This window comes from Phoenix dactylifera, chromosome 14 (genome assembly GCF_051530095.1).
Source record: "Phoenix dactylifera cultivar Ajwa chromosome 14, Ajwa_hap1_PhDact_Kaust_v1.1, whole genome shotgun sequence".
Classification (NCBI taxonomy): Eukaryota; Viridiplantae; Streptophyta; class Magnoliopsida; order Arecales; family Arecaceae; genus Phoenix; species Phoenix dactylifera.
This window is the reverse complement of record NC_143203.1, coordinates 11,775,881-11,803,867: the sequence shown is the minus strand read 5'-3', so window position 1 is coordinate 11,803,867 and position 27,987 is coordinate 11,775,881. Positions and strand designations below refer to the sequence as shown.

Here is a 27,987-nt window from a genome sequence, read left to right as displayed (position 1 = left end):
AGATCTGTGTTAAGTGAGAGCGGTCCGGGCATCCAACCGCAGTACCCTAGGTGGGTTAAGGAGACCGTAGACCACGTTCTATTTTAGTACGATCGAATTAGAAGAGTTTGGAGGCTCGTCAATATCTCGCCATATGCTTGGTGCCAGTTGGCCCCCTTCACCCAAGTGCTCTAACGATGGGTCGTCGCTCCTTAGACCTGGTATGTAGTCATTGGGTGACTTACTTTGCTTACCATATTTGGCTGGCCAGGAATGTCTAAATATTTGGAGAGAGCAACCCTACACTCTAGTTCGTCGTTGAGCGATCCTGTGTACAAGGGGCGGAGATCACCCATGCAGGTCCATCAGACAGGCTCTTGACAACTTGGGGCATCTGAAACTCTACATCTGCTCTTGTAGCGCCACAGATAGTGTTTTTCACCTAGGAGCCTCCACCACCGAGTTTCCTCAATGTCAATTTTGATGGATGCGTGTTGTATTGTGGCATAAGAGGTGGTGCAGGCTTCATGATCAGAGGCTCGAACTCTAGGGTGGTTATTGCTGGTGGGTGCTAGATCTTTGATATTTTTGTTCCTAGGGCGAAGTTGAGGGCAACTTGGCATGATCTGTGTCAAGCCTGGCATGTTTTGCGGGCCAGTGTAGTCCTGCTTTAGGATGACTTAGATACGGTAATCAATTGGATCAGGAGGCACCGACGGTATAGGTGAGCGTGCCATCCGCTACTCCGAAATATTCGGGGGGCATGCTAGGTGAAGATGTTGCCTTGTAGGCCAAGTATGTTTACTAGAAGGTCAATGAAGTGGCTTTGTATATAGCGGACTATTATGAAAAAATTCTCGGATGCAGCTGCTTAGAGTGTTTCAAGATTTATTATTTATTTTTTTTCTGATGTATTTGACGGGAGGTGTATGAGCCATCGTTTGCAGAAGAAAAAAAAGGAGAAAAAAAAGAGCAGCATCATCAGCGTATCACGCTGCTGAGGCCACTTACCTCCGTCTCCTCCGGCGCTGCCGCCTCCATCACCTTCTCCATGAGGGCCGGCGGCGAGCAGGTGGCCGCGCTCGAAACCCTCACAAAACAATCGGCCCTTCGAGTCGTCTAGTTCTTCTACGGCCTCGCCTGTCCCCGAAAGGCGGCGCCTTGGGACGTCTCTAGTCCGATTCCGCATTTGATCGAAATATCTCTTTCTCCTGCAGAGATGGATTGGGTTGTGAAGTATTTTTTTCTTTGGTGGATGGAGCAATACATTCCTTTTTATCTCGATGTTGCGCAGTTGAATCTCTTGCTACATAGTTTGATTCGAAATTTCTTAGGTGAGTGCATTGCTCGATAATTAGCACACCAGCTTTGATTTTCCCGAATGAATTGTATTTTTTTGTTCGAGCATCGAATCTGTTGCGCTCCAGTATTTTTCCTCGAATCTGCTTTCGCTTTTTGGGCATGCTTGCTCTGTCACTTGGACTTTTTTTTTCAATTACCGTGCATAATTTATTTAATTTCGAAATTCTTCACCTATTGATGGTCATGAGAGGCTAAAGAATGAATTTTATTTATTCCTCAATAAATATTGTATCTGATCAGGTGCATCGTGGAAGGCATTGTCGTAAATTGTTTATCTACTTAAGGGTGGAAAATCGGGGTTTGTTTGCGGCATTGATGAACCAAATGTTATTAGAAACTATGTTGAAGTGAAATATGATTTGAGTTCACTGCAGAGCTGCACTTCATTTTTTGCTTCTATTCTCTTGAAGAACATCTTTGAAGTTTTAATAATGTTAAAATAGTTGAAATTATAGAATTTCTGTAAAAAAATGGCATCCATGGGGAAAGGCTAACGATACATAATATCTTGTTTTTATAGCCATTAACTTTCATTATGGACCCTTATTTTTTTTTACTCTATTAGGTGGACATTTCTCCTATAGCCACATAGCAGAGGCAGTGTTCGGTTGCAGGTTATGCAAGGGTTACAGGTAGGTTATCATGCTAACTCCCCAAAAAAGGGCACTTTTTACATGGGTTAAAATTAGTCAGTCAACACCAGAAAATTGTTTTAACCAGGTTGATATCATCTTGCAGGGGATGCCCGGGGGAGGAGTTGAAATGATATTAACCCCCTATTTACTCCACCACCCTCTCTTGTCCATCATACATATCATCTTTTTCCTCAACTTATGTTGCTAACCCCAAAAGTTCAACAAAATAGGGCTTTTTCCAAGGATAAAGGAATCTTGGAGCATTTAGTGTTGGTTAGGGATAGCTAACCCAGGTTGCTACCAATCATGGCCTTAAAAGTCTGCAAGTTCTTTCTCATGAAATACCGTGGCGAATAATCTTGCAAGTTATTTCTTTCTTTATAGCCATCTAAAGGGTTTAACAAAATGAATTATGTATTAGATGAAGGCATGTATCTAGATGCTATTATGCTTTTAAATGCTGTAGTTGCTTTAATGATGCCCACTTGTTGACCCCCTCCTATATTTGGCATTAGTTGTTTACTCATGGCAATATCAAGCTTACACTTTCTCCATATTTTTGGCCTTCTTATCGATTGCCACTGCTCTTTTATATTTTTTTAAGTGTATAGAGAACATGTTCATGAAAGTAAAGTCTACTGTGCTGGAACCGGAGTCTGGACCGGTTGCCCGACGATACTGGTTGGCATGCCCCTGTACCATTCCGTGCCGGGCCCTTACCGACATAGTAGAGGAGGTAGGAGATAGGGAGAACGAGAGAGAGAAAAAGAGAGAGAGAAGGGGGAGAGAGGAAGGAGAGAGAAGGAGAGTGGCGGAGGCTGGTAGAGAGCTGGCAGAGGCTGACGAGCTATGCGGAGGAGGAAGAGGAGGGGTTTTGCCTCTGGGTCCCCTATTTCATTCGAAATAGGGGTCCCGAATGGGGGCTCTTTTTAATTTGGCGATTTTTAAGTAAAGTCGGCAAATCGCTTTTCGACTTCACTTAAAATTGCCAAACTAAAAAGAGGTCTCCATTTTACCGACTTCACTTAAAAATCGCTAAATTAAAATGGAGCCCCTTCTGGGACCCTTGTTTCGAACGAAACAGGAGACCCATAGGTCGAGCCCCTCCTCCTCCTTCTCCGAGCTGCTCGCCGGCCTCCGGGATCCTCTGTCGGCCGCCCTACACCTCCCTCCCTCTCTTCCTTTCTCTCCCTCCCGCTCCCTCCACTCGCTCTCTCTCTCCTTTTCTCTCTTTCATTCTCTTTCTCTCTCTCCGTCGACGGTTTTTCATTTCAGTTGCCAGAATCGTTCTGGTCCGCCGCCGGTATGGCTCCATATGCCCCGAACCGTCCGGTTCGGGACGGTTCTACGGACCATATATGAAAGCTTCACTCTATTGACTTTTGAGGTTTAGTTTTTTCTAAAGATAAAACATTTTCGTCTGGATAGGAACAAGGCTAATGAGGAGTATGGAGAGAAAATTCAAATCACCAAAATAAAGATCCGTTATTGTATTCCAAATGATAACTTTAATTAGATTACTTCTTTGTTTCACTTGGGTTTTCCTCAATTCTACCTCTTTTACTTCTCCTGAGTTTGAGTGTAATTGCTTCATAATTATCTATAGCAAGGTCTGCGGAACCATCCCAAACCGTCCGATTCGGAGCATCCCGAGTCGTACCGGAGGCAGACCGGAATGGTTCCGACATTGATATCGAGACGCTGTCGTCGGAAGGGGAGAAAGAGAAGAAAAAAGAGAAAAAGAGAGAGCAGGAAAGAGAGGGAAAGGGAGAGGAAGGAAGAGAGGCCGACCAGTAGAGGCCGGAGAGCCTCTGCGTGGAGGAGGCGGAGGCCGGGGAGATGCTGAGGTGGGGCTCCGCTTCTGTCTCCTGTTTCATTCGAAATAGGGGCCCGGAGGGGGGCGCTTTTATTTTTGCGGATTTTAAGTTGAAGTCTCTCCGGCCTCCTCCTCCGTATGGAGGCTTTCCGGCTGGCTTCTCTCTTTCTTCCTCTCCCCCTCCCTCTCTGCCCTTCTCTCTCTTTTTTTCTCTCTCTTGTTCTCCCTCTCCCCCGTCTCTACTGTGTCGGTACTACACGACACGAGGCCGTATCGACCCGTACCCCCGGGCAACCGATACGGGGCCTAGTCTAGCAAGCGCACAGAAGGGTCATCAGTCCAGCAGTGTCCGTTCAACCAGAGCTCTCAGCTAGAATAGTCCCTTCCTACCTGTGTGCGTTGGACAACACATATTTTTCGGGTCTCTTTCCGAACTTGATACTAGCTTCTTCTCTGTCTTACCTTGTTCTTGAGCCCACCGAATTCTCCTTGTACTTCATGACAGGTTTGTCTTACCTTTAGAGCATGATTCACCTACCTTTGCCTGTGACTCTGCTTGCTTCGCCAATTATGGGGATTGGAGATTAGCTGGGACGAATAACCAACTGTAGGGCTTGGTCAAATCGATCGACCAGGGAAGGATATGGGAAAAGGTCAAACTCCATATCATTTTTTTCCTCAGTTGACAACAGACCTTGGTCTATAGTATTACTGCTAGAGGGTATGGAAGAATTATTTTTGATAGGTAGGCTTTCGGTCTTATTGTTTATAGCAAATATATTCTCAAGATGATTGTATCAGAATCAAAGCCACTAACTTCTGGTTTGATTACTAAAAATGTATAAATTATGCTATTTTGGGATAGGCTAAGAACATACATTCCATTATTTTAGGGCTCAACTTCCTCTTTTGGTGGATGGAACCCCACCAACAGACTATAAAGAAGTCAAATTTTAATTTATGACACTTCGATAATCAATAGGAAACTTTATCAGAGGTTTTACAGGGGGCATAATTTAATATGTGATAGGCCATTAACAAAGCTACCACCCACAAGTTGTTGGGTAGGCCAAAATTAGCTAACATGGCATTAAGGATGTCAAGAAATATCCTATTCCACTCTGCCATCTTATTGGGTTGGGGTCGAAAAGGATGAGTTATTTCATGGTTTATACCCATCTTCTCACAAAATGAGAACATATAAGTTAAGGTATAATCTCCTTCCCTGTGGGGTCTCAAGATTTTGATTCTCTTATCTGACCAATTCTCCACCTCTAATTTATAAATTTTGAATTTTTCAAGGTTCTATGTTTTTCTTATCAAAAACACATAGTCAATATTCGCCGTCTTAGTATCGGATTCCGTACCGATGCCACACTACCACAATATTGGTATGGTATGGTACGGAGTTTTTGGGTACACCGAATGTCGATACGCCGCCAGTATCGAATACTGGTACCGAATTGGTATGGTACGGTACACTCTACATCGTTCAGTACAGGTTGGTACAGCGTACCTTGAATATCATAGTATTTGGAAGCATCATCTATAAAGATATAAAGTACCTTTTCCCTCCTCTGCTTAAGGTATTATTCATATCATATCTTAGTGTGTCAGCTCTAGCAACTCAGAATCTCTTTCCAAATTTGTTTAGCCTCAACAGATGACATTTCTTACTCATATCCATATATGATGTGGGTATGAATTCCATAGTCATCATCCTTTAAGGTAATTTTGTTCACATGTCTCAAACTTTCGTGACACAAATAAAAACATTTAATATGAACAGCAGTAGAACAATTGACTTTATTATGATTATCATAAACTTATATCCAACGAGACGGTGAACCTTGGATAGGATCCTTCTAAAAGTGATCTTTAGGTCCACTCATTCCTTCTTCCACCACCTTTGCAACACTTGAGTTCTCTGCCCCCATGCCCCTTTCTTCAATACCCTAGTAGTTCACATAAAGAGTGACTAGAAATGATGTGAACACTTGCACCTATAACCAAGATTCGTTTTTTTGGTACCGGATCTCGTACTGGACCCCGTACCGGCGCCACATTAGCACAGTGTCGGTACGGTATGGTACAGAATTTTTTTGGCGTACTGAGTGTCGGTACGCCACCTGTATTAAATACCGGTACCGAATCAGTACAGTACGGTATGCTCTGTACCATCTGGTTCGGGCTGGTACAGCATACCTTGCCTATAACAATCCACCAATCATTAGATGATTCAACCAGATTTTTTTTAGGACAAATTGTTATAACCCCATCATTGATGCTAGCATGGCTAGCAATGGTGGTCACAACATTTGCTTGAGCCGTATGGGTTCTAGTTGCTTGGGCATCACCCTTCTTATCCTTCCTATGGCAACATTATTTAGCGAAGTGGCTACACTTTCCACAAACATAGTATACCCTCTTAATTTGGTCCTTTTGAGTCCTAGTGTTGGGTTAGTGTGCATTCTTTTATTTCTTTTGGGTGGCCTTTGTCTTGGTTTTTGGTTCTCCACTAGATTGACCTTATCAGCCATTTCATTTTCAGATCACTATTTATCCATTTTTGTCTGCTTCACTTCAATTTAAAATGATGCCAAGAGGTCATCTGGGGTAACTCTCCCTATTAGCAATAATACCAAGAGGTCATCTGGTGGAAGCTTGTCAATAAGAGCAGGCACTTGGAGGCATTCACCCAGTGATATCTTATTTGCAATATTGCCTTGGGTGAGGTTCTAGATTTCATGGACTTGGTCTAGGACAAATCTCCATCTACCATTTTGTAGTCAAAGTACTTGCTTACAATGTATTTTTGCATTCAGATGTTCTCTTTTCAATATTTATTTTTTTAAAGAAGATCAAGATCTTGTAAGGATTTGGTAGAATAGAAGATGTCATAGATGGCCTAGATAAAGCACTCAATATCCTACCATGGCAAAAATAATCATCTCTTAGGTATGCATTTGTAGCAAGAGAATATGTCAATTTGGATCATCTCTGGTGGGAGGATCTTCAGAGATGATATAAGACAAGTTAAGAGTGGTCAGCCAAAACTCCATTCTACACCTGCCACCTCTTAAATAATTGGCCTCCAAATCTGTCAGGCCTAGAGGAATTTTCCTCCCCCACAAAAGCCATAATAACAAAAAGCAAAGCAGGTAAACCATAAACGTCTGTAAGATTGTAAAGAAAAATTGCTAAGAATAGCTAATGTAGGTCTCTAAAGGCAAGGACAAACCGAGAGTATGTTGAGGTGTGTGGCAGTGTACACCATGGTGTGTACCACAGTGTACCAGCTTTGCTGCACAGCAGAAAACAGATGAGAAATATGTAGGAGCCAAGGTGTGTTGGGCACTACTGTTAGACAAGTTCTGGCCACATCCCCAAGCATTGGTTTTTGGCTCAGCTTCTCTATGAGATACAATGGACCTGATCTGCACGGGTAATACTGGCACACCATTAGATCCTTAGTAACTCGCATTGATGCACCTTTACCCAAGAAAAGATAGAATAGTGGAGAAAAACTCAGTGTTAGGTGTGTCTCTATATGTCCTCTGCCTAAGGCCTGTCCTGTGTAAAGAAGTCCAGGGATCTGTAACATTCCCAAGTGCTTAATGATATAAGGACCTATTAACACAATAGAGTAATGGCACCCCAACAGTCAAAAACCTATTAACACCTACCCAATGGTCATAAACAATCAAAAACATGATAAAGAGAATTAATATTCACTAATGGTGATAAAAGATAGGGTCTTAGGCATGCATAACCCAAACCTGCACCCACAATTGCAGCAAAGCACAGTGCGGCATGGCTTGTCTCGGCGCGTACTCCCTAAGCCTCCATATTGCTCGAGTTCCCTCCCCTTTATGTGTGGAGGCTTTAGGAGAAGTCTCTATCCAATGTGGGCCTAAACTTTGTGATAGAGAACAAGGACACAAGACTTCCTCAAAAAGGACTCCAAAAGTTTGGAAATCTTGAAATCTTCATCTTGAAAATTTATCTCATAAATCAAACAACATATAACAAAATGCAGGTTCATGTCTGAAATGAATATATCATTGAAAACATGGTATATAATGCCATCTATTTTTTTTACCAATTTTAAAATATAGAGATTTTAAAACTTGTTTTAGTTATTTTTACAGTCAAAAAAGGTTGTTTTTTCATATTCTTTAAGTTGTTGTCATTTTCAGATTTTTCTTATTTTATGATTTGGTCTTCTTATTCTTCTTCTTCCTTTTCTTTTTGGGCATGTTCTTGTTTTTCCTTCTTGGTCTTCCCTTGCACCAATGTCCGGCATCTATCTCTATGCCTATTGAAGTATGGGTGCTAAGACATTAGGATGGAATCTTTTTATTTCCCAAGTTATTGTTTTCGAGCACAATGCGATGAAGATATTCTTTGAGAGTTTCTTATAAAAAGATAATAGAGCCCTGGTTCTTTTTCTTTTCATCTTCTACCAGCAATTATTTCCCCTTCTTGGAAGTAACTGCTTCATGCAGTCTGGATCAACTTCTCAAGTAAAGTGCACTATCACAGGAAAGAAAAATCATTATATCTTGAGGAAATCTACCAGAAGTTTTTGCACCTTTTGCGGTGTATGTTCTCTGAGGACAGCATGTTCTGATGTGCCCTGATCCACCACGCTTCTTTATCATCTCTCTCCCTATCTATTAGCTAGCTCTTGTCTTCTGTCCTTCTCACTGGGATATCATTCTTAACCTAACATTATAGAATATGTGACCAACACTTTTAATCTTGCTGAGGTAGAGTTGAACAATTCTGGCTATTTTTTGATGTACTAAGTATGTCATTCTAGTGAAGAGCTAATATTGCTGGGTCAGAGTATTGATTTACTGAATTTAACATTCAAACAAAAATAAATATTGTGGAAGTATAAGAGATTGTTGTATGCTAGAAGGCTGTAAGTGAGACCCTCAAGTACATTAGTGTTCCTCTTGTGGTTAGGCGCACCTATCAGATGTTATTGTATGACTAGCTTATTCGTGTGGCTTTTTCTTGTTCTAATTATTTAAAGGTTGAAATGTGCATGGGTTGGTCGGCTTAATAACAATTTGTTGTGGGGATGCCTTCCCTCAGCCAACCCTTTCTGGCTTGACTGACATCACATTATTTTCAACCAAGGGTATGGGAAATTTAGGATATCATTAGGTGGACCCGTGGAGAGTTGTATATAGGTCAGTGAAAGAGGGGATAAATTTAAGTTTCAATGTGGTGTTTACGGTTCCTTCTTTGGGATGGTTTCAACACTAAATGTGTTCACTGCATCAGCTTTTTGAAAAACATCTGGGAATACTCAGAAAGTGTTCTGAATGATAGAATGGAGAACTGAAACATGCATATGTTTGAATTTGGGAAGTTTTTGTAGGATCATTTGTGGAGAGCTATGCTTCATCCAGATGTATTAATGCCACCAGGTTCAGTATGTGAGGTTGATATGGATGAGAACTTTGCTACTTGGATTTTGGAAATGTTGCAAAAATGCTGTATTGGTGTAGCTTTTGTCTTGTTAGACCTCATTATTGATTGACTTCAGTCCCTGTTATTATTAGACCAGTGGTGATGGATCAAGACAAGCACGAGTTTAGATGTTGAAACTCCTTTATGTAAAGGCTGATTTTTATTATGAAGAATCTTTCCTGAGGACGAAGATGAGAAAGTTTTCTTGCTTTATCTAATAAGACAAAGATTCAAGTGAATTGGAACTTTAGAAACTAACATGGTACTTACCTTAAATGCAAATTCACATGTTATATGAATGTATTCATGCATGTTTTTTTTAATCACTTGAGTAAAAATGTCCCAATCAATGAAGTTTTGTGCAACCTACAATAAAAAACGTGTACTCTCCACATTAGTAAAACAGAATCTGTACCTGGGAAGCATCTTCCATATATTATACAATCACATTATTCTGGCATTGTTTCCTTAATGCCTCACCAAACTCTTCCAAGAGTTGCTCAATGCTTCTCCATGATATCAGCATGTTATCAATAGCAAATACTCTTAGCTCGTCTTTCAGCTCTGTGAAAAGTAGAAAACAGGATTTTTTGTTGGATGATGAAAGCAAGTGATCCTAAAACATTTCTAATGCTTCATGTCTCGTGTATGTTGTGATTCATATGATTTTGTATGCATAAGCATCCAGTCCATATAGACAACCTTCACCCTTAATGTCTGAATTTTGTCTTCCTTTCTTTCTTCTTTTATCCTCTTCTACTAGAGTTACTTAAGAAAAAAATTTGAAATTGTATTGTTGCATCTGGGAGAACCATTCTTGACTAAACCAACCTTTTTGACTTAATTCTAATATACTAATATTCACATGATGTCGTGAGAAACATAACCGGCCTAGTTGATCTAGAGCTTTAAGGGGAAGATATGTGTTATTGGTATCAAAGAAGTGGAGAAAATTTCTCATAAGCTCTCCAATATTGGTAGTGATCAATATCTCTCTCTCTACAATACAATAACTAGTTAGTCAACATTATAAAATATTCACAAACAGAATATTGAAATATTCTAAGAAAATTGGATAATACTTTGAATTCTTTTGGTTATCATAATACCTTGAACAACCATGAGTAGCTGAAGTTTTTCTGGTTTTGAAGTGTAACGAGAAACCATCAACCAAAGAAGCATAAAACATGTTGCATGGTATGCCCTATCGGTAGGTATTGGTGTGTACCGGGCATACTATACTAGTACCAAATCAGTATGCGGTACTGAGGGCGCACCAAGTTTTGATATACAAAACCAATGCTCATACCGGATAGTACCAACACTATACCAAGATGTTACTAGTATGGAGTCCGGTACCTCAGACTACAAACCTTTGCATGTTGCTTGATAGTTATGTCCTATTAGTGTTCTTTTTTGGGATTTTTTTGTTATGTGGAGCATGCAAGAAGTGTAAGTGTGCTATTAAATGAAACTAGTAATGCTTAATGTAGGAGAGAACACCATGATGTAGAAACCTGTTCTATCTTGTGAAAGATGATTTGAGGTAAATTTACATTGGTTGAATCCTTTTAAGAAGAAAAAATAGTATGGCAACTATTTATTGACAATTAGGCAGTACCCGATAAAGAAAGTAATTTCAGAAGATCTAGTCTTTTAAAAGTTAACCAGGTTAATTTTCCAAAACAGGCAACAATATTTATAATCAAATTTAGATCATGCCAGGCATCATGTCATTTCACCATTCCAAAGGATTGACAGTTAGACAACTATCAACTTATATGGAACGAAGACCTTTTCAATTACAGTAGAAAAGGTAATGCTGAATAATTACTTCTATGATGAGCATAGAAACAAAAATTTCTTCACCTTGAAACTGAATGACCTCCTGAGCAGCCAAATCTTCATGTTCAAGAAGTTGTTCAATTGAGATTCCAATAGAACTCATCCCAATATGGGATACTGTTAATCTAAAACCAGCGGTATTATGAATTCCTGGTTGCAGATGTTATAACAAATGACTGTACAATTAGAAAGATATTTGGAAGAGTTATAGATCATATTCATTTAAGATAACTTGAATAACTCAGTTTCGAATATAATATTCCATATTGCAAAACAGAGGATTCCTTGTAAAAAGGATTCACTCCCAAAAAAGTTATTCCTTACATACTCAGTTATGGGATACTCGGATATTATTTTCATGCAATCAGTCAATGGAAGTAGAAAAATTGTGTAAATGAAGATTGTACCTGCAACTCTGCTCCACTTCTTGAAATCCCTATGGAGTATATTGCTCACCTTAAGATCCGATATATCAAATGTTTTGTATTTCACTGCATATTATATTGTCTTTAACACATGAATATAATAAATGAGAAGTTAAGGATAGGCAAGAAGCCTTTTAAAGAAACAGCATGAGCAATATATTTTTTTTGTATCATACAATGCAAGAACTACTACACATTGAATTTGATTTGGGGAATCATCTTTTAAGTCCCAAGACTCTTCTGTCATGAATAATAGCTTCTATTTTGTACTCATTAAACTTCATTGAAGTTGGCATCTGATTTATAAAATGATCTAAAGCTCATCGAACAAAAAACAACCATATGACATCATTATATGTGGTGATATCCACTAGACATTCTGACTGAAGAGGTCTTATCATTCAAACCAATTTGTTATTGGGATGATACATATGTCTGTACTAAGGTTCGTCGTCTCAGTACTGGACCCCGTTTGGTACCATCCTATAATAGTATTGGTACGCAGTACGGTATGAGACAACTAGGTATATCGAGTGTCAGTGCAGTACGAGCCTACATACCGGTTCGGTACCGGTACAATACGATATGTTTTATATGGTACAATAATGATCGATATGGCAAACCTTGATCAGTACAAAAATTAAATATTAAGAATTTTTAAATTTGGTGAAGTCCATTGCATCCAAATCAGCCAGCTCCTTTAATCAATAATGTTGCCATATATTTATCTTTATATGTGCACTTAGCATTTGTCAGGTTTAGTGTGTTCAAGATGATACCTGAGAGCTGCACCCAGTTAAGATGTACAAAAGTCAGTTAGATAATAAAATAAGATCAAATGAGCTTCTTGACAAAATAAATTGATGTCAAGTATTGTTCTCGTATATCTGTTGTAAATGTCATTATCTCAATTTAATTGATAAGAATTTAAGCTATGAGGTTATCGCTTGCAAAATATTGGTATTAATTGACCATAAATTTGTACGAAATTTCTTGAAATTTGCAGAATTTGAGGTAAGTTCTATTCGAAGTTGAATTGGTATGATTTAGTGAAAAAAGAAAAGAGTGTACGGAGTTATAAACAGCATATCCATATAAACATGGGATTTTTGTTAGCGATATATGGCCAAAAGACCTAATATGTACTAGAAGTCTGCTGAATCCCTGCCTAGCTAGAATTCCAGGTGATGTATCTGCAAACTTTTCAGCAACAAGTGTACAACACGAGCAATCCTATTTCAGCAAGGTACGCAAACTGCTCTAGATCATGCAAAGTGTAGAACAAGTATGATATGCCAAACTGCTGAAAATAAGTGTTATAAGCTTTTTCATTTGTCATTACGTGAGGTTCGCCATCTTAGTAGCGAACCCCAATACTAATACCATCCTATTACAGTGTAAGTATGCCTGATACGGTATCCGGTTCGGTGTACCGAGTATCAGTACGCCTTCTGTACCATGTACTGGTATGGAATGGTATGGTTGGTGCATATTGGTACCGTCCGATATAGCAAACAGTAAACAAAATATTATTTGACTGACCAACCCATCTGCTAAAAAAGCAAGTACAGCCACTTTTAGATTTGAAATATAAATGATTAATTGTGGTATATTATATAAAAGTCTAATTGGGCAAAATGTGGACAAATAGATAGAAATTTCTTGCAAGGTTCTGGTTTTCTTCCTGTGATCATTCTTTCATATGGTATTCATACTTTAATAGGTCTGATAATAGTACTTAAGAACTTGCCTTCACCAGCATATGCTAACAAGTTAGTGTTATTGTTTATCATTCTTTTATCTGCTGTTCTTATTGTTACTATTGTTCTTATTACTGTTACTACTATTACTACTGCTGTTGTTATTGTTGTTGTTGTTGCTGCTGCTGCTGCTATTTAACAATATGTTGTTCCTTCAAGGAGGAGCAGTCTATTCTGAAGGGCTAACTCTTGGAGTACAGATTTAGATGATAGCATCTCAACAGTGTAAATGTTCATGTTCAAGTGCTTAGCAAACTGGTAGAGTTTCAACTTTCAAGGAAAGAAATTCACTGAATCCGATTCCTGTGATTGCTCTAATCTCTTCTTGTATGTGTTTATAAAGCTGACAAACTCCCAATCTCTCTTGCCTATCAGACAGTTTAGCTGAAGGATCATGAGGAAACTTATGTTGAATCCTAAATGAACATTGTGCAGTGTTGCAACTTGCAAATGAAGTAGAACTTCCATCCTCAGTCCCCAACCAGACTGATATGATGTAGGGAAAATAACACAATTATAGGAGACTTATATGCTACAAAAGAAATGTTGCATGTCCCATAGTAACATCTTCGACCTAAGGACACTAAGAGAAATTAGTGAAACTACCTCTGCATTTAGTTACTTCAAGTGCTTATGTACCTGTTTTGTAGTTAAAATATTTCAACTAATGCTTCTTCCAGTCCGTCCGAAGAAAAAAGGTCATTCAAAAAAGTGCAGTTACTTGAGTTAATAAACATCAATTCTTTGAATTAGTCATCACCTCTTACTTTGGTAGGAGCTTGTCGCCATTTAGTAGTACTAGCTAGACTGCTATCTAGATCGTAATAGGAAAGCTTGATCTGCTATACTCTGATCAGTTTTCCATGTGTTTTGCATCATATCACTTCAAAATTGTAAATTGATTTCCTAAGAATAAAGTTTATCATCTTGTTGTTAAAGAGACTCAACCAATTTAAATTAACAAAAGTCAAACTTTTCAGTGAGGAAGAGGAGAGTTAAAGACTTCAGCTTCAGATTGGGTACCAATGGTCAATGCAAGTACACGAGTTAATTGAACAAACTAGGTCTAACATAGAATGTATTCAATCGGACATGAAGGCTAGGAAATTCTTGGCTAGGTGGAAAAAAGGTTAGACTACTTACATCAACAAGGGAGATTGTAAAACCAACTAGATATGGTGGATTCCAATGCTAAGCAGTGAGAAGGGCCCCACTGTCCAAGTAAAGCGGGGATGGTGATGTTGATGTCCAGTAAACAAGAAGGGATAGAGTTGAAATTGATTATACTAAAGATGAGTTAAAAAGGGATTTGATAATATAGATTCTTTGGCAATGCATGTAATAGGCCAAAGTCAGCTGCTGATGGAATCCTGGTGATCATCAAAGCACTTTGTAGCAGAATTTCATATCTTTGTTGATGATTACCATATAAAGAAGCACACATATGGGTTACTATAAAGATGATCTTCGTGTTTTTAGGAGATGCTAATGCCGTGAAAATACACGACTATCTGAGAATTACTATTCTCAGCCAGTTCAGTCCACGTACCTATCTCTAGAGCTTTGGAGGCTCTAAATCTCAAGGAACCGCAAACCAAAGGATGCTTTGCTAGAAGAAGTTGTCTCACAATCTTTCTTCTTGTCTCTTTCTCTCTCTCTCTCTCCTTTAGTTGGAGCAGGAAATCCCTAGGCCTTTGTGCATGTTTTTCTTGGCTGGAATGAATAGATTTAGGATGCCTCCTTTTATAGAGGGAGGAAATGCCTCTTTGTTGGTGTCCTACCTGGACTTGGAGAGAGAAGGGGAAGGAAGAGGAGGTGGGCGGCTCCCTAATTTGGCTGCCACCTCTCTAGTAGGACTGACCTGAAGAGAAAAAGGTGTGTTGGTCCCTTGCCTTCTAGATGCACAACCCCTAGTAGGATTGCGCCATCTAGGTGGCGCACGTATGGCAGGCGTGCCAGTAGGTGGTTAGCCTCCACTTGGATCCCATCCAAGTGGCTGTAGTTAGTCTAAGTTGGGTCTTCCTTGACCTAACCTAGCTCAATCCTAGTATTCATGCTAATGCTCTAATTCAAATTCTTCTCCAATTAAATCTGTATTTTTTTTAATCCATTTAATGAGAGAACATTTATCTAAAATTTTATTCCAATTGATCTGAAGATATATGGCACATGCTAAATGCATATTGGTAAGAAAGGAAAAACCATCCTGAATCCTGTCCAGTTCGGGGCATACCAAACAGTACCGCCAATGGACCGAGATGGTTCCGACAACAAAATAGAGAAACCAGTGAGGGAACGAGAGGGGGAGAAGAAAAGAGAGGAGAAGAGAGAGGGCGAGAGAGAGAGGGAGGAAGGGAGGGAGAGAGAGGGAGAAGGCAACAGTGATTGACATTGTTGGAATAGGGTTGAGGGAGGAAGAGAGGTCCTTTATCCTCCATGCATCAGAATAGGGGCCGAGCTCCAACCTCTTTTTCTTTTTTTATTTTTATTTTTTAAGTGAAGTCGGTAGCTACTGCCGACTTCTCTTATTATTTTCTTTTTTTGAAATTTTTTAAGTGAAGCCAACAACGCTGTTGACTTTCTTTAAAAAATTTCGAAAAAAGAAAATAGTAAGTAAAGTCGGTAGTGGCTGCCAACTGAACTTAAAAAAAATAAAAAAATAGAAAAAAAGGGTTGGAGCCTCTTTTTTTTTCTATTCCGATGCATGGATGAGAGAAGGCTTCGAAAGTTCTCTCTCCCCCCTCCCTCGGCCCTGTTCCTGCATCCGCCAATTGCTGTTGCCCTCTCCCTCTCTCTCCCTCCCTTCTTTTCTCCCCCATTTCTCTTTCTCTTTTCTTCTCTTCCTTCTCCCTTCCCCCTCCCTCCGCCTTTGTCTCTCCACTATTCTCTCCCTCTCACCCTCCCTTCCTCCCTCCCCCTCCCCCTCCCTCTCTCTCTTTCTTTTCCTCTCTTCCTCCTCCTTTTCTAGCAGTTTCCCTATCGGTTCACACTAGAACGGCATAGCACGGGAGCTTACCGTACTATATTGTCGGCCTCCTGGCATGGGTGCCGGTTTCGGTACTGCGGATCTTGATTACAGGGTTAGATCAACTCAGATTCGTACTCACCAAGATCTGTTCCTTCAGGTCTGCCTTAATCATGTATTAACAACATGGTCCGGCATAAGGATGTAGAGCCCATAATACATTATTGAATCTTTTGGTGAGTAGGATTGAAATTAGTGGATCATGTATTAACAACATGGTCCGGCATAAGGATGCACTCTTTTGAAAATAATTAATTATTAATTATAATAATTTATAAAAGATAATTATTTTTAAAAATCTTTCGAAGTATTACGTAGGCCTTAGATTTTATATGCCTAACCATGTCTCTATTTTGATATAGATACTATGCTATTGTGATGGTATTCATGTTGGATAGCTTGACACTTACATTTAGACCTAGTAAACCCCTATGCTCCTTATGAAGGATCTAATCCAAGGTATCATTGTCGATTTACAAGTTGGTCATAGATTTACTAACTCTAGAATATAGCCTTCAGATCAAGGGACTACTTGCAAGTTCATGCACCCGTTTCACACCTTTATCCCTATTAGTGCTTTACGAGGTGAATTGGCAGTATTTTCCATTTAGTATAATGCAACATTCAGGTATTAGTGTGAGGTCGCCTCCGTAAAGGAGGAATTCACGAAGTCACTATTCACCTAAGCAACATTACAAGTGGAGGAATTTCGAGTATCTAGGTCTATCCAATCCTTCCTTTGGAAAACATTCCGTCCACTTAGATAAACCCCCAAAGTATTCGTGGATTCTTTTCTAGTTCTCTAAGGTCAATTTCTGGCATATATCCCATATTATTTATAATCATGGAAAAAAGAAAAATCCATGCATTAATCCAATTAATGTTTACAATTATAATTAAACAGTTCTTAGCGCATACAACTACTCTATCAGCTACAGGAAGAGCTACCAAGATAAGTCTACATATTCGCAGACAAAAGAAAAGTAGACTTGGAAGTGGTGAGATTTGGATGCTTTCCCTTTTTTGCAGAGTCGGCCTTAGTAGAAAAAATGTTGAAGTAGGATTCATTTAGTTGTCCTTGACGTCTTATGCTTTCAGATCTTAAATATGGAAAAGGGTCTTTCTCTTAAAAAATAAAAGTCCTTTTAAGTTTCGGATCAAAATTTCAGTTGTAAAGTAGAGAATCTAACACACATCTCATCTATGATGACCAGATATTCTTCCTCAACATGACATGAGTTAAGAAACAATTTTAGCTCAGGATGTATATACAAATCTGCTCATTTCATGTTGATGACTGGGACTGTGCAGAGCTGGCTGCTTGTTTGAGTTTCATTCAAGAAAAAAAAATACATGATGGATGAAACAACTGATTCCACATCTGCAAAATCCCATAATCAAACGCTAGATAGTAAAGAGAAGTTGAGTGTAAAATTTTCAAACATTTCATGTATTGTACTACCATATGGACATACGAGCAACTTCCTACCCCATCACAGGATCCAAGAACCTTCCTGAACTCCAGCTTCATGTTCAGACTTTTTGGCTTTCAGATATTAGTTCAAGTTATCAATATTTCCACAGTATTTCACATGCAGGTAACTTCCTGCCCCATCACATGGCATGCAAGAACCTTCCTGAACACCAGCTTTGAGATCAGACTTCTTAGCTTTCAGATATCAGTTCAACTTATCAATATTTTCCACACGTTTCCAAAACAGAGACATTGGTTTGTAGCAAATTCTTATCATAGAATGATGTGGAAGACTGAGATGATCTAGAATGACCTGCATTTTGTTTGCTCCCACTGTTTGTTCTTTTGAGTTTTGTTTCAAGATTCCTGTCATCAACTAACCTATCTTTGTCAAAGTTTTATGACCTAACTTTGACTGTATTTCTAGTAATAGCAGCAGGACATTTTCAAGCTGCACCAGGGTAAATTTTGGGTATCAAATGGATTGAACCAGGGTACTTAATAATAAGGTAAACAGCCTTGTACCTATATATGATAGATCTCTGGGTTACTAGGAAGAGTGCAGATCTTCTTCCCTTTAGGTTCTGTTTACTGTGAGCATTTGATCTGAAGACTGGATAGTCTCTGCTCCAGAGAAGTTGCCTGCTGCCTTTGGAGGAGACCAACATAAGAGAAGGATTCGTTAAGAGCTTATCAGGTAGGCTGGTGATGTTCTTAGAATTGTTATATATGAGTATTTGACTGGAGTTCTATGATGCTGCTAGGTTCTGGGATCTTGACTCGTGTTCTTTTCCATTTTAATTCTTGGAAATATTATCATTTTTAAAGCTTTATTGCATTTATTTGATTGGTGGAGTATTTTTTTTCATATGGTAATTATACAGCTCCTCCTGAATCATAGAAGAAACCTGCAAACATCATCACAACTAAATCATATACGGATAGATTGACTTTTCTTTAAAAGTTTCCAAATTACTCCTACTTACATCCTAATGTATGTCGACAACATATATACTCGCCACATTTTGCCAGGTGCACTCACATTCCCTTGGATTTCTTGCCAAGATATGCTTTTACACGATCAAAAGGAATGTCAGTCAGTATTCCTATATTCACAATTTTGCATTTTCACATGGTTATGAAGTTGATGCCTCCAGATATTTCTTACTTGTAGTTTCAATTTAGTTATTGACTTAATAAAGCATACATGCAGATAGCATCCGCTGCTTTTTAAGAACTCTTCATAGCATTACGTTAAAGATTTCACTTTGAGACTCCCTCACAACTGCTCATGTTTAATTGCATTTGAGTCATGTGCCTGATATAACAACTATTTTCCGGAACTCATTGAATCTACTTGACAAATACTGATCTGGTTCTTTTCAGTAGCCACCAGATTCAGGTGGCTCACCGCATATTCTTTTGAAGCAATGGTGAGTCCAATAGCTCTCTTCTCCTCCTTCTAGTTGGATAGAGTTGTAGAAGGAAGGGTTAGTAGAGGATGGAGAAATTCAGTAATGTATTCATTGTAGTATCCACCTATAAGCTTTGGACCTACTCTTTCTTATTGTCTGTATATGTCATTTGCTGTTGCTTGGGACAAGGTTAAAAGTCCTTGATTGTGGCCTGAAACTCCTGGTGGAAAGGATCACCTTACTTGTCCAGCCTGATTGGGATCTGTCTTATAATGAATTGAACTGCAAATAAATTGCAGGCCTGAACTCCTCCTAGCATATGTTGTTCACTGTCAAAAATTATAAGATGATCACTTCCAACAGGAATAGAAGGTAATCCTTTTATAGAAAAATTTGAGTTTGAAGAAGCCATTGGTGAAAGATGTGACATCTAGGAGAGCCAGTGGACAACATAGTGGCATTGATGTGCCATTGATGCCAACAAGGTGTTCCTTTTTCTTTACCACTCTTTTTTTGAAAAGGATGCCACCAACGTGTTCATAGCCATAGTTTGTATTGAGATTACGAATGGCCTGTCTGCCTATTTGAGATTTTTGTATACACCTAATGTGAGGCTTGAAATGACATACTTTGTCAATGAGTTGCCAATCATAATAGGGTCGGCCAGTTGGAACTCCTTTCCTCCGCATATGTAGAGGAAAGGGCTTTCGAGTTCAAGAAATCATGCTATTATTTTCAAGAAGATATTGTGACACTTGGTCTGTCAGTCCTGAGACCTGCTGCATCGACACCCTTAGGATGAATGTCATGCAGCAAGAATTCATCAAGACAGTCACTTCAATAGCAAGCACATTGCCGGTATATAACTGGAAAGAGCTTAAAGATTCATATTTATGTTTTGTCATCTTTTAGAAGGCTGTGAGGAGGATAGACCTCTCTTCGTTGTTCATGAGCAAAGGTTCCTACCATGAACCTGGAAGTATATGGTAATAAGCATATAATGAAGCTTGAGCTCTACCTTGTTTATTTTTTTGATGCCATCGTTTGATCAAAAACTTTAATCGATACAAGAGAAGAACAAGGGAAATGAAAAAATGAGTGAGGCAACCCAAAACAAAAGGTAGGCTCTCACCTCAGAGCATCACAACAGACTCACAGCAGAGATACGTACTCTCCTAAATACCCCTGGTGGTATCTAGTTCAATCCTGGTAAAGATGGCTTTTGAAATATAGGTCTTTGGAGCAAATATCAAGAGATTTTACTAGCAACTTAAGCTGGTACTTTTATCATACATATTTACCTCATCTAATATTTAGGGGCCTTTTACCGCAAACTCTGCAGAGAATAAAATAAATATAAGGGGAAAGATGGAGTAAGAAGCAGTAAAGTTTTGCTGTTGAAGCATGTGCAGGTAAAGACTCTTATCTTCTGAGCTATTGGGGAAGTAGTAATTCCGAAAGAGCCTAGGAACATATCCATTAAAGATGAATCGAGTTTTTGATTGTGCGGTAAAAGATCCTTATTAAGTGTTTTTGCAGGATTTTTTTTTTTTTTTGGTAAGAGTTTTTAAAGGATCTTTGACATTGTGTCCTATTGAAACTAATTCTATCCATATTTCCAGCAATAAGGAAGGTTTTGGGCCATGTTCACAAGTATTTGAACTCAAAATTGTAAGTTTTTAGCTGTCAGTACCCAATCCAGCAAAAAAAGCATGCTTTAACTAAGCTTAACTATAGTATCTCTTAACTTTCCTTCATTATGTTTCCTAGGTATGAAAAAGAATGCTTGCTTGTAGACTACAAACAATTCCATTTTGGGTAACATCTGAAATTGTTCTTTTAGTAATTGAGGTATAGAAATCTAGTAACAAGGCTCAGCCTGAGAGGACTCAAAGTAGGTTTAAAATCCAAGCACAAAATCTAGAGCATGTTAGTACCATTGTTATTTTTGTCTTTTAGCGCTTACAAAATAGTGGAATGCCACATATTTATTGATGAATCTAACATTTGCACAAAATTTATGCTATTGCATACTTTTATTTTCACAAAATTTATGATATTCCATATTATTTTCACTCTTCTTGACATCCAAACCTCAGCTCATCAAGTTTGGGAGAGTTAGAGGTATTCAAGGGAGGTTACTAATTTTGTAACTCATTGCTTACGAACCTTTTCTACCATAAAAAAGAAAAACAAGCAAGTAATCTTTGCTACCAAAAACACAAAAAAAAATTTACAAACAATTTAAAAAGCAACATGTTCACACATACCGTTCGGTTTTAGTTCATTTTTCTTTGTAGATTTTTCTTAAAAACAAAAGCTATACAAAATGGGCTTTTAGTTTAAGGTTTTTTTTCTTGCTTTTTTATTTTTTTCTTTGAGAACTGGTTCAAGGCTTTATTAAATCATTCAATTTTTTGCAAACGTTGGTGAGGGCAGGTTAAAGGGTAGCTCAGTCTAATTTTAAGAATTTGCTTACTCTAATTATATCATCTCTTACTACTTGCATAAGAGGGATGGATTTCGACTCTGGTTGGAGTCAGCCTGCATAGCGGTATGGGTTAGAAAAGGTAGGAAATAAACCCCGCTAATCTTTAAAAAAAAAAACTAAAGTTTTACTTGTTTTGATTTAAAAAAGTCTATTATTTTATTTGTGGACCCTTGAAATTCAATACCAGTTCAAGTCTGCAAGTTATTTGTCCCTGCAGAAGTCCAATTCAGAATAAACTTTCTAGATCGTTAAGCTATTATTTATTGCACCAAAAGATTGGCCATGCATTTTCATTCCTTAATTTCAACCAAAGCTACTTTTTGAACATTCTTTTTTTCTTGCTTAAGCTTTAAGAGCATTCCTTAGTTGACCAAAGGGCAAATGTAAAAGTCAAATCCAAAGATTTTTGGCAAAAGTTGAGAGCACTGAATTACACAAAAACTGACTTAACTATGAAATATGAATATTTTTTTGTTGATAAAGATCTTATCATCATGATAGAGATTTGATGCCTTATCTTCCTAACTTTTCTAGTCTTCCAAATTGATATCTAACTTCAAGTATCCCCTATATTTTAACTCTAAAATGGGGCGAGACATGATTTTGACACTATCATCCATATCACTGAATAGCTGTAAAACTTGAAATCTGTTGCATGGTCATCAAAAATTTCACTTCTGAACATTATCTAATTAATAGATCAAAAATCTTAAACCTAAGATGTCAGCCGAAGTGGAAACTTATGTAAAAGTCATGGATTGCAAAGTAAGTGACGTAACTTCAAAGTTTCAGCTCTTGAAGATTTTCTCACGCTAGAGATATGATGTCTTTTGTCCTCGTCTCTTTCTAAAGGAATACTATAAGCCAATAATGTGGACTACAAGGCATAGCTAATGCCATTTACCTTTAACAAAATTCTTCTCTTCCAACTTCCAAATAAACTATGAGGATAGGCGATGTTTCAATGGTTCCTTGTACACATGCCATGCAAAGGTGTCCACGCCTTCTCCAGTCAATTGGAGAAAAGCTTATGGTTGGAGCTTTCCATTGGGTTGATGGAAATCACAAGGTGGATGGATTTCTATGGTTGCTTGTGGAAGGAAGACTAGGCCAACATGGCTGTACCTTTTGGAAAAGCTTTTGACTCCAAAGTCGAGAAATGGGAAAGCAGATAAAAGATGGGAGGCTTTTTTGTGATTGATGGAGGTGGGTTTGTCCTAATGGACATCACTAAGGTGTCAACTTTGGCTAATCAAGCCACGAAAGGGATTCAAAAGAGAAACTACAGCCTGTGCCTATTCATTGTCGGGCAAAGAATGGACACATCCGATTGACATCTGATAACTGAAGTTGATGCAAGATTTTCCATGGCTTAAAGAACTAGTTGTTATCAACACCAAATTTTAAAAAAACAAAAACTAACTAGTTGTTAGGTATGTGTGTTACAAGTGTCATGGGTGAACAAATCAATTACACAGCCGAGCTTATTCATAGTTCTTCTATATATGAATAATATTTAACAGAAGAAACTAAGAGTCTGCAATAAACTTACAAGTGTATGTGGTTATTCAGAAACATCAATTGTAATTTGTGATATAGTCGCAAACATTCTGTAATTTAGAGGAAGTACGGGAGTTGACCCAGAAAATATGCCAAAGCCTTTTTAATAAATGTGGTGGATACATACAGATACATATAAATATATATATATATATATATATATATATATATAGAATAACCAGACAAGCAAAATATTATGTACAAATGTTTAGATTTAAACAATTGGGGTTTTATTAATTTTTGAATAAATTGTATTATTGAGTTCAGAGAGAAATAAAATTAGTTAGGGACAAATGTTTAAGTGTTAGTTAACTACAATTTTTTAATATATAAATTTTTATTAAAAAATAGAAATTCAAATTTTGCTAAAAAAATAATAACTCAATATGTTGCAATAACAAATTTTAATATTTATTACTTACTTCATCATCAATACATATAAGCCGCCTAAGCTTAGGATAAGTCATTGCTAATCTCAAGTCTATCCAACTATCAAAATAAAAACAATACCAAACAAGTTAAAGCAATCTTATGAAATAATGCCAAGTTAATTCAATGTTGGTAAAATTGCTGGGTCTCAAAAACTAATGATTTTAATTTTGAACCCAATCTTATTTCTGCTTTTTTTCCATCCTCACTCTAAAAGGAGACATTAAAAAAAAATAAAAAAAAATAAAAAAAAGAGAATGAAATTGCCCTCAAATCACTCCTCAAATTTCAACCATCAAAAAGAGAAGCCAGGTCCATCCAGGTGCTGGCTAGGCCACTCATTTCATCACAAGATTCACTTGGGCCCCACGAATCCCATCAAAGTGATGTGGGACCCAGTCACCTAGCTAAATTTCAGGTTCTGCACGTATGGTGGGACCTACCTCGGGTCAACTGTCGTTGATTGAACTGGACAGAATTAAAGTGATGGTCGGAACTCAATCCCTACATCCTATTTGCACTCAAAAAATATTTTTATCACTTACGACAACAAAAAATATTCATATCCAGTGGCTCGATGAACCAAGCTTCCTTTGAGAGGGTACCGTTCGGGTGATTTTTTTGGTGCCTCAAGTCCAGCGGACCCCTAACGATGACATTCCTTAGGGAATCTCCCAATAAACAAAAAAAAAAGCTTCATCATTTTCGAATAATTTAATCTGAAACGAATATAAATATATTCTAAAAATCAAAAAATAAAAAAAATTAAAAATGGCTACCAAAAATATATAAGAGAATCTTTTTCGCCAGCACGCATAGATTCATTATGGGTAGCATGTAACTTGCATCCAATTTATAGTATTGCTTAAAAAAGTTAAAATTTTAGCTTTCTCTTTACAAAAATTGGTAATAGTTTAATGGATCTCCCATTGTGGCTCCGCGTGCATATCTTAGACCAAGGAATGGGAATAAAGTTATGCGTATTCCAATTCATTGAGCAAGAATCTCCTCATTACCTCTCTTCTTTAATATTTTATTTAGTTCTTATTCTTTTGTTAATATCAAATTTGAGCCATCGTCATCATTACATTCAATTCGATTTGCTTATTTAAATAAGAAAATAAGTCATTATAACCTGGTTGCTTCCCTTGGAAATTACAAAAGTTACCTAGGTAGAATAACGAGGATTAGCTCGACCAAATCATTACTCTTTGGAATCCAATTCTGAAATCCAATTCCTCGATCCGGTAATTGCGCTCAAATGTTGGAATTTGTGGCCGTCTTATGGGTTGTGTTTTTCCAACACTAACAACGTGAGAGCCGTGATATCCAAAAAGAAAACCGCATGCGAGCTATACTTAAGTGACGTAAGACATGGGAGAACCACGTACTTACAATGGAAGAAGGTGATTTTTTTTTAATGGTACAACGGCTACTCATACGGTTTGTAATCTAAATACAACCAGTAAAATCAAAAAAAAAAAAAAAAGTACAGAGAAGGAGGAGCCAAATCCGTACTCGTGCAAAAAACCTCTCTAGAATATTGGATAACGAAGGAGGCGACCCAATCAGTAGCTCTGTTCACCTTCAGATACAGGTAGGCAGTCTGAAAGAAGCCCAGATTCCTTGCCAATCTACGGATTTTATGAACCAGCGGATGACCATTTTCATACCAGTTATCATTCTGTATTCAGTCAATCATCGTGGCGGAGTTCCTCTCAAGATATACACTGTTTTCATTGAGTACGCGTCTCACAAATACGATACTCTTCCAAGCTGTTATAAGCTCTGCCCAATAATTGTTGGAAGTCTCCTTTCTTTTGGGTAGTTTGTAATGTTGAAAGAGGTTTTAGTCCCATATTGCTTGTGTAGAGTTTTTTAGATAGCTTTATAAGCATTCATATCTTACACATATTGAAGTAAGATTTTGGTGGGAATTTGTGGAGGAAAAGTCAATATTATATTAATCAAAGATTGATACTTGGCACATGTTCAAGTAAGGTTTTGGTGAAAATTTGTGTCATATGTAAAATTCAGATCGGCTATGAATTTATTTATTTTATTTTTACAAAATAATCTGTCAAAGGCAGTTTTTATCGGTTTTGTACAAAAATAACTGCATGAGCAGTTATTTTTTAAACAGACACTGTTTCAATAGTTGTGTTGGTTTAGGGTTATAAATAGCAAATGTTCTTAACAGATTTCAGTCAACTTCTTCTTCTTCAAAACTTTTCATTCAGTTGTTTTGGAGAATTTTAGTTTTGCTAGCTAGGATTCTATTTCGATTTTGTTTATCCTGAAGCGAATTTGCTGGATCCGCAATAGTAACATAATGGAGGCAAAATTCGCTTAAGCATAGTGTTAATTCATGCTTTAAGACCGGTTTCAAATACTATATATTCTACAATAACAATCAAATCAGAAGTGTGTCACCCCTCTACAGCAATTAACCTAGAGGTGCGTCCCCTAATCACAAAATCCACAGCTCCATAAGCTCCGTCAACTAAGGCACCACCATCAAAGCACATCTTAAGATGGGAAGAAGGTGCTTTTGACTAATGGCTCATAGCCGTGATGGCATGATTTCTTGAATCTTGGAGTACTCGATAAGTATGCGCCCATCATACAATATTATTTTATATTCTTTGCTATTACATATTAAAGAGTGCACATTAGAAAAATAAATTGATAAAAAAATTCGGAAATAGAAATGGATGAATATCTCACATAGAGATTAAGAAACAAAGCCAATCATAAGTATAACTGTTTTTTCAAGTAAAATAAAGTTTTGAAAATATTTTTTCTTCCTTCAAACCTTCTCGAAACTTGTTCAGCCTTTTTTTTTTTTCCTGAATAAACAAGCAGCATTTGTGTATTGGCTGCAAAAATTAACAGTTAGTTCTTTATATATTGTATTAAAAAGTTGGGTTTGCACCCGTTCTTGAAAGTTTGTTGGAGAAACATAATAATATCTGAAAGACAAAATTTATTTTCTAAATAATCCAAACTTCTAACGATAAAATTGGAACAAGAAATCCAATACACTCAATCTCCAAAACACCCAATGTCTCCCCCCTTGCCTTGCTCTCTCACCTATAAATATGGCGCTCACACCACATAATAACAAAATAGTTTTGCTTTAATGTTATGATTACACACCTGAGCAATAAAAGTAATATTATTGCTCTTTTGTTCTTACCTGTTATTATTATAATATTATGATAGTGATAATTATCTTAATATTACCATAAAATCTGAATAGTATATCGAAAGAAACCAAAATCTGATTACCCTCTATTATCATAAATTGGTTGGATAGTTTTTAGAAAGTTTATGAGAGTTGTACGAAGTATTTTAAATAGATATCACCATGAAATAACTTTTACATGAATTAGAGCTCAAAATAGGCTTCGGCATACCCTCCTGAGCACACAACTTTGGTTTCCAACATATATTTTAAGGAAACCAAGGGTCATTGGTTATAATCCTTAAAATTGACAGACAACAACTTGAATGGAGATCTAATTGGTTAATATATATATATATATATATATATATATATATATATATATATATATATATATATATATATATATATATATTGTGGTTCAAATTTGGCCCAAGGGTGATCACGCCGGTTGAGCTGAGGGAGCCGCCGGTGAGGAGAGAGGAAGACGGAAATCACCTCCTGCGTAACGGCCGCGGACCTGCACAAAATCTCACCGGTTTTTTCGGTGAGGACCCTCCAACGATCAAGTTAGAGCAGGCAAATTTTAGACCATCCAAGAGAGAGTCCCCTAGGAATTACATGACCAAGCTATTTATAGCCTCGGTGGAGTGGCCCGGGTGTCGGAGGTACTGTCAGTCCCCATCATGAGGGGGTATGACTCTAAATCGGATAGCGTGCAGCCTAGATGGGCAACTGACGTACGATATAGCCCGTTCTTAAGGACGGTAGGGCATTGACAGTCACAGCAGGGCATGGCCGGAGTAGTCCCGGTGCCGTCTGACTGCTGTTGGCCGGTTATGGAGGCATGACGTGGTAGTGTGGTGGAGTACAGCCGCATAGGTGGGCGTGGGCCTGCACGTGGATGAGGTTGTTGGCGAGGCCGAGCTCGTTAAGTAGTCATGTCAGGCATTTTTGTGAGGCCGGCTTGGTGTAGGCTGGGAGGGCTCGGTTTCTCAGGTTCCGAAGTGTACTCGAGGGAGCGCTCCGAGCCCGAGGGTCGGAGCGTATGCTGTGCATTGCTGTGGTTGGCATCTCGAACTTGGTCAGGACGAGTC

The 27,987-nt window shown here is 38.0% G+C and overlaps 1 long non-coding RNA gene across 5 annotated transcripts; it reads left to right on the top strand.

Moving 5' to 3' along the window:
• Window positions 1-544: 544 nt before the first annotated feature.
• On the top strand, window positions 545-23,556 carry LOC103696055 (uncharacterized). Of its 5 annotated transcripts, XR_016398298.1 has the most exons (4): window positions 658-1,313; window positions 1,582-1,639; window positions 1,907-1,973; window positions 2,080-23,556. It is a non-coding gene; the product is annotated as an uncharacterized LOC103696055 (long non-coding RNA). The 5 variants fall into 5 exon arrangements; XR_015972966.2 differs by having other exon boundaries at window positions 757-1,639; XR_602346.6 differs by lacking the exon at window positions 1,582-1,639 and having other exon boundaries at window positions 760-1,313.
• The last annotated feature ends 4,431 nt before the right edge of the window (window positions 23,557-27,987 follow it).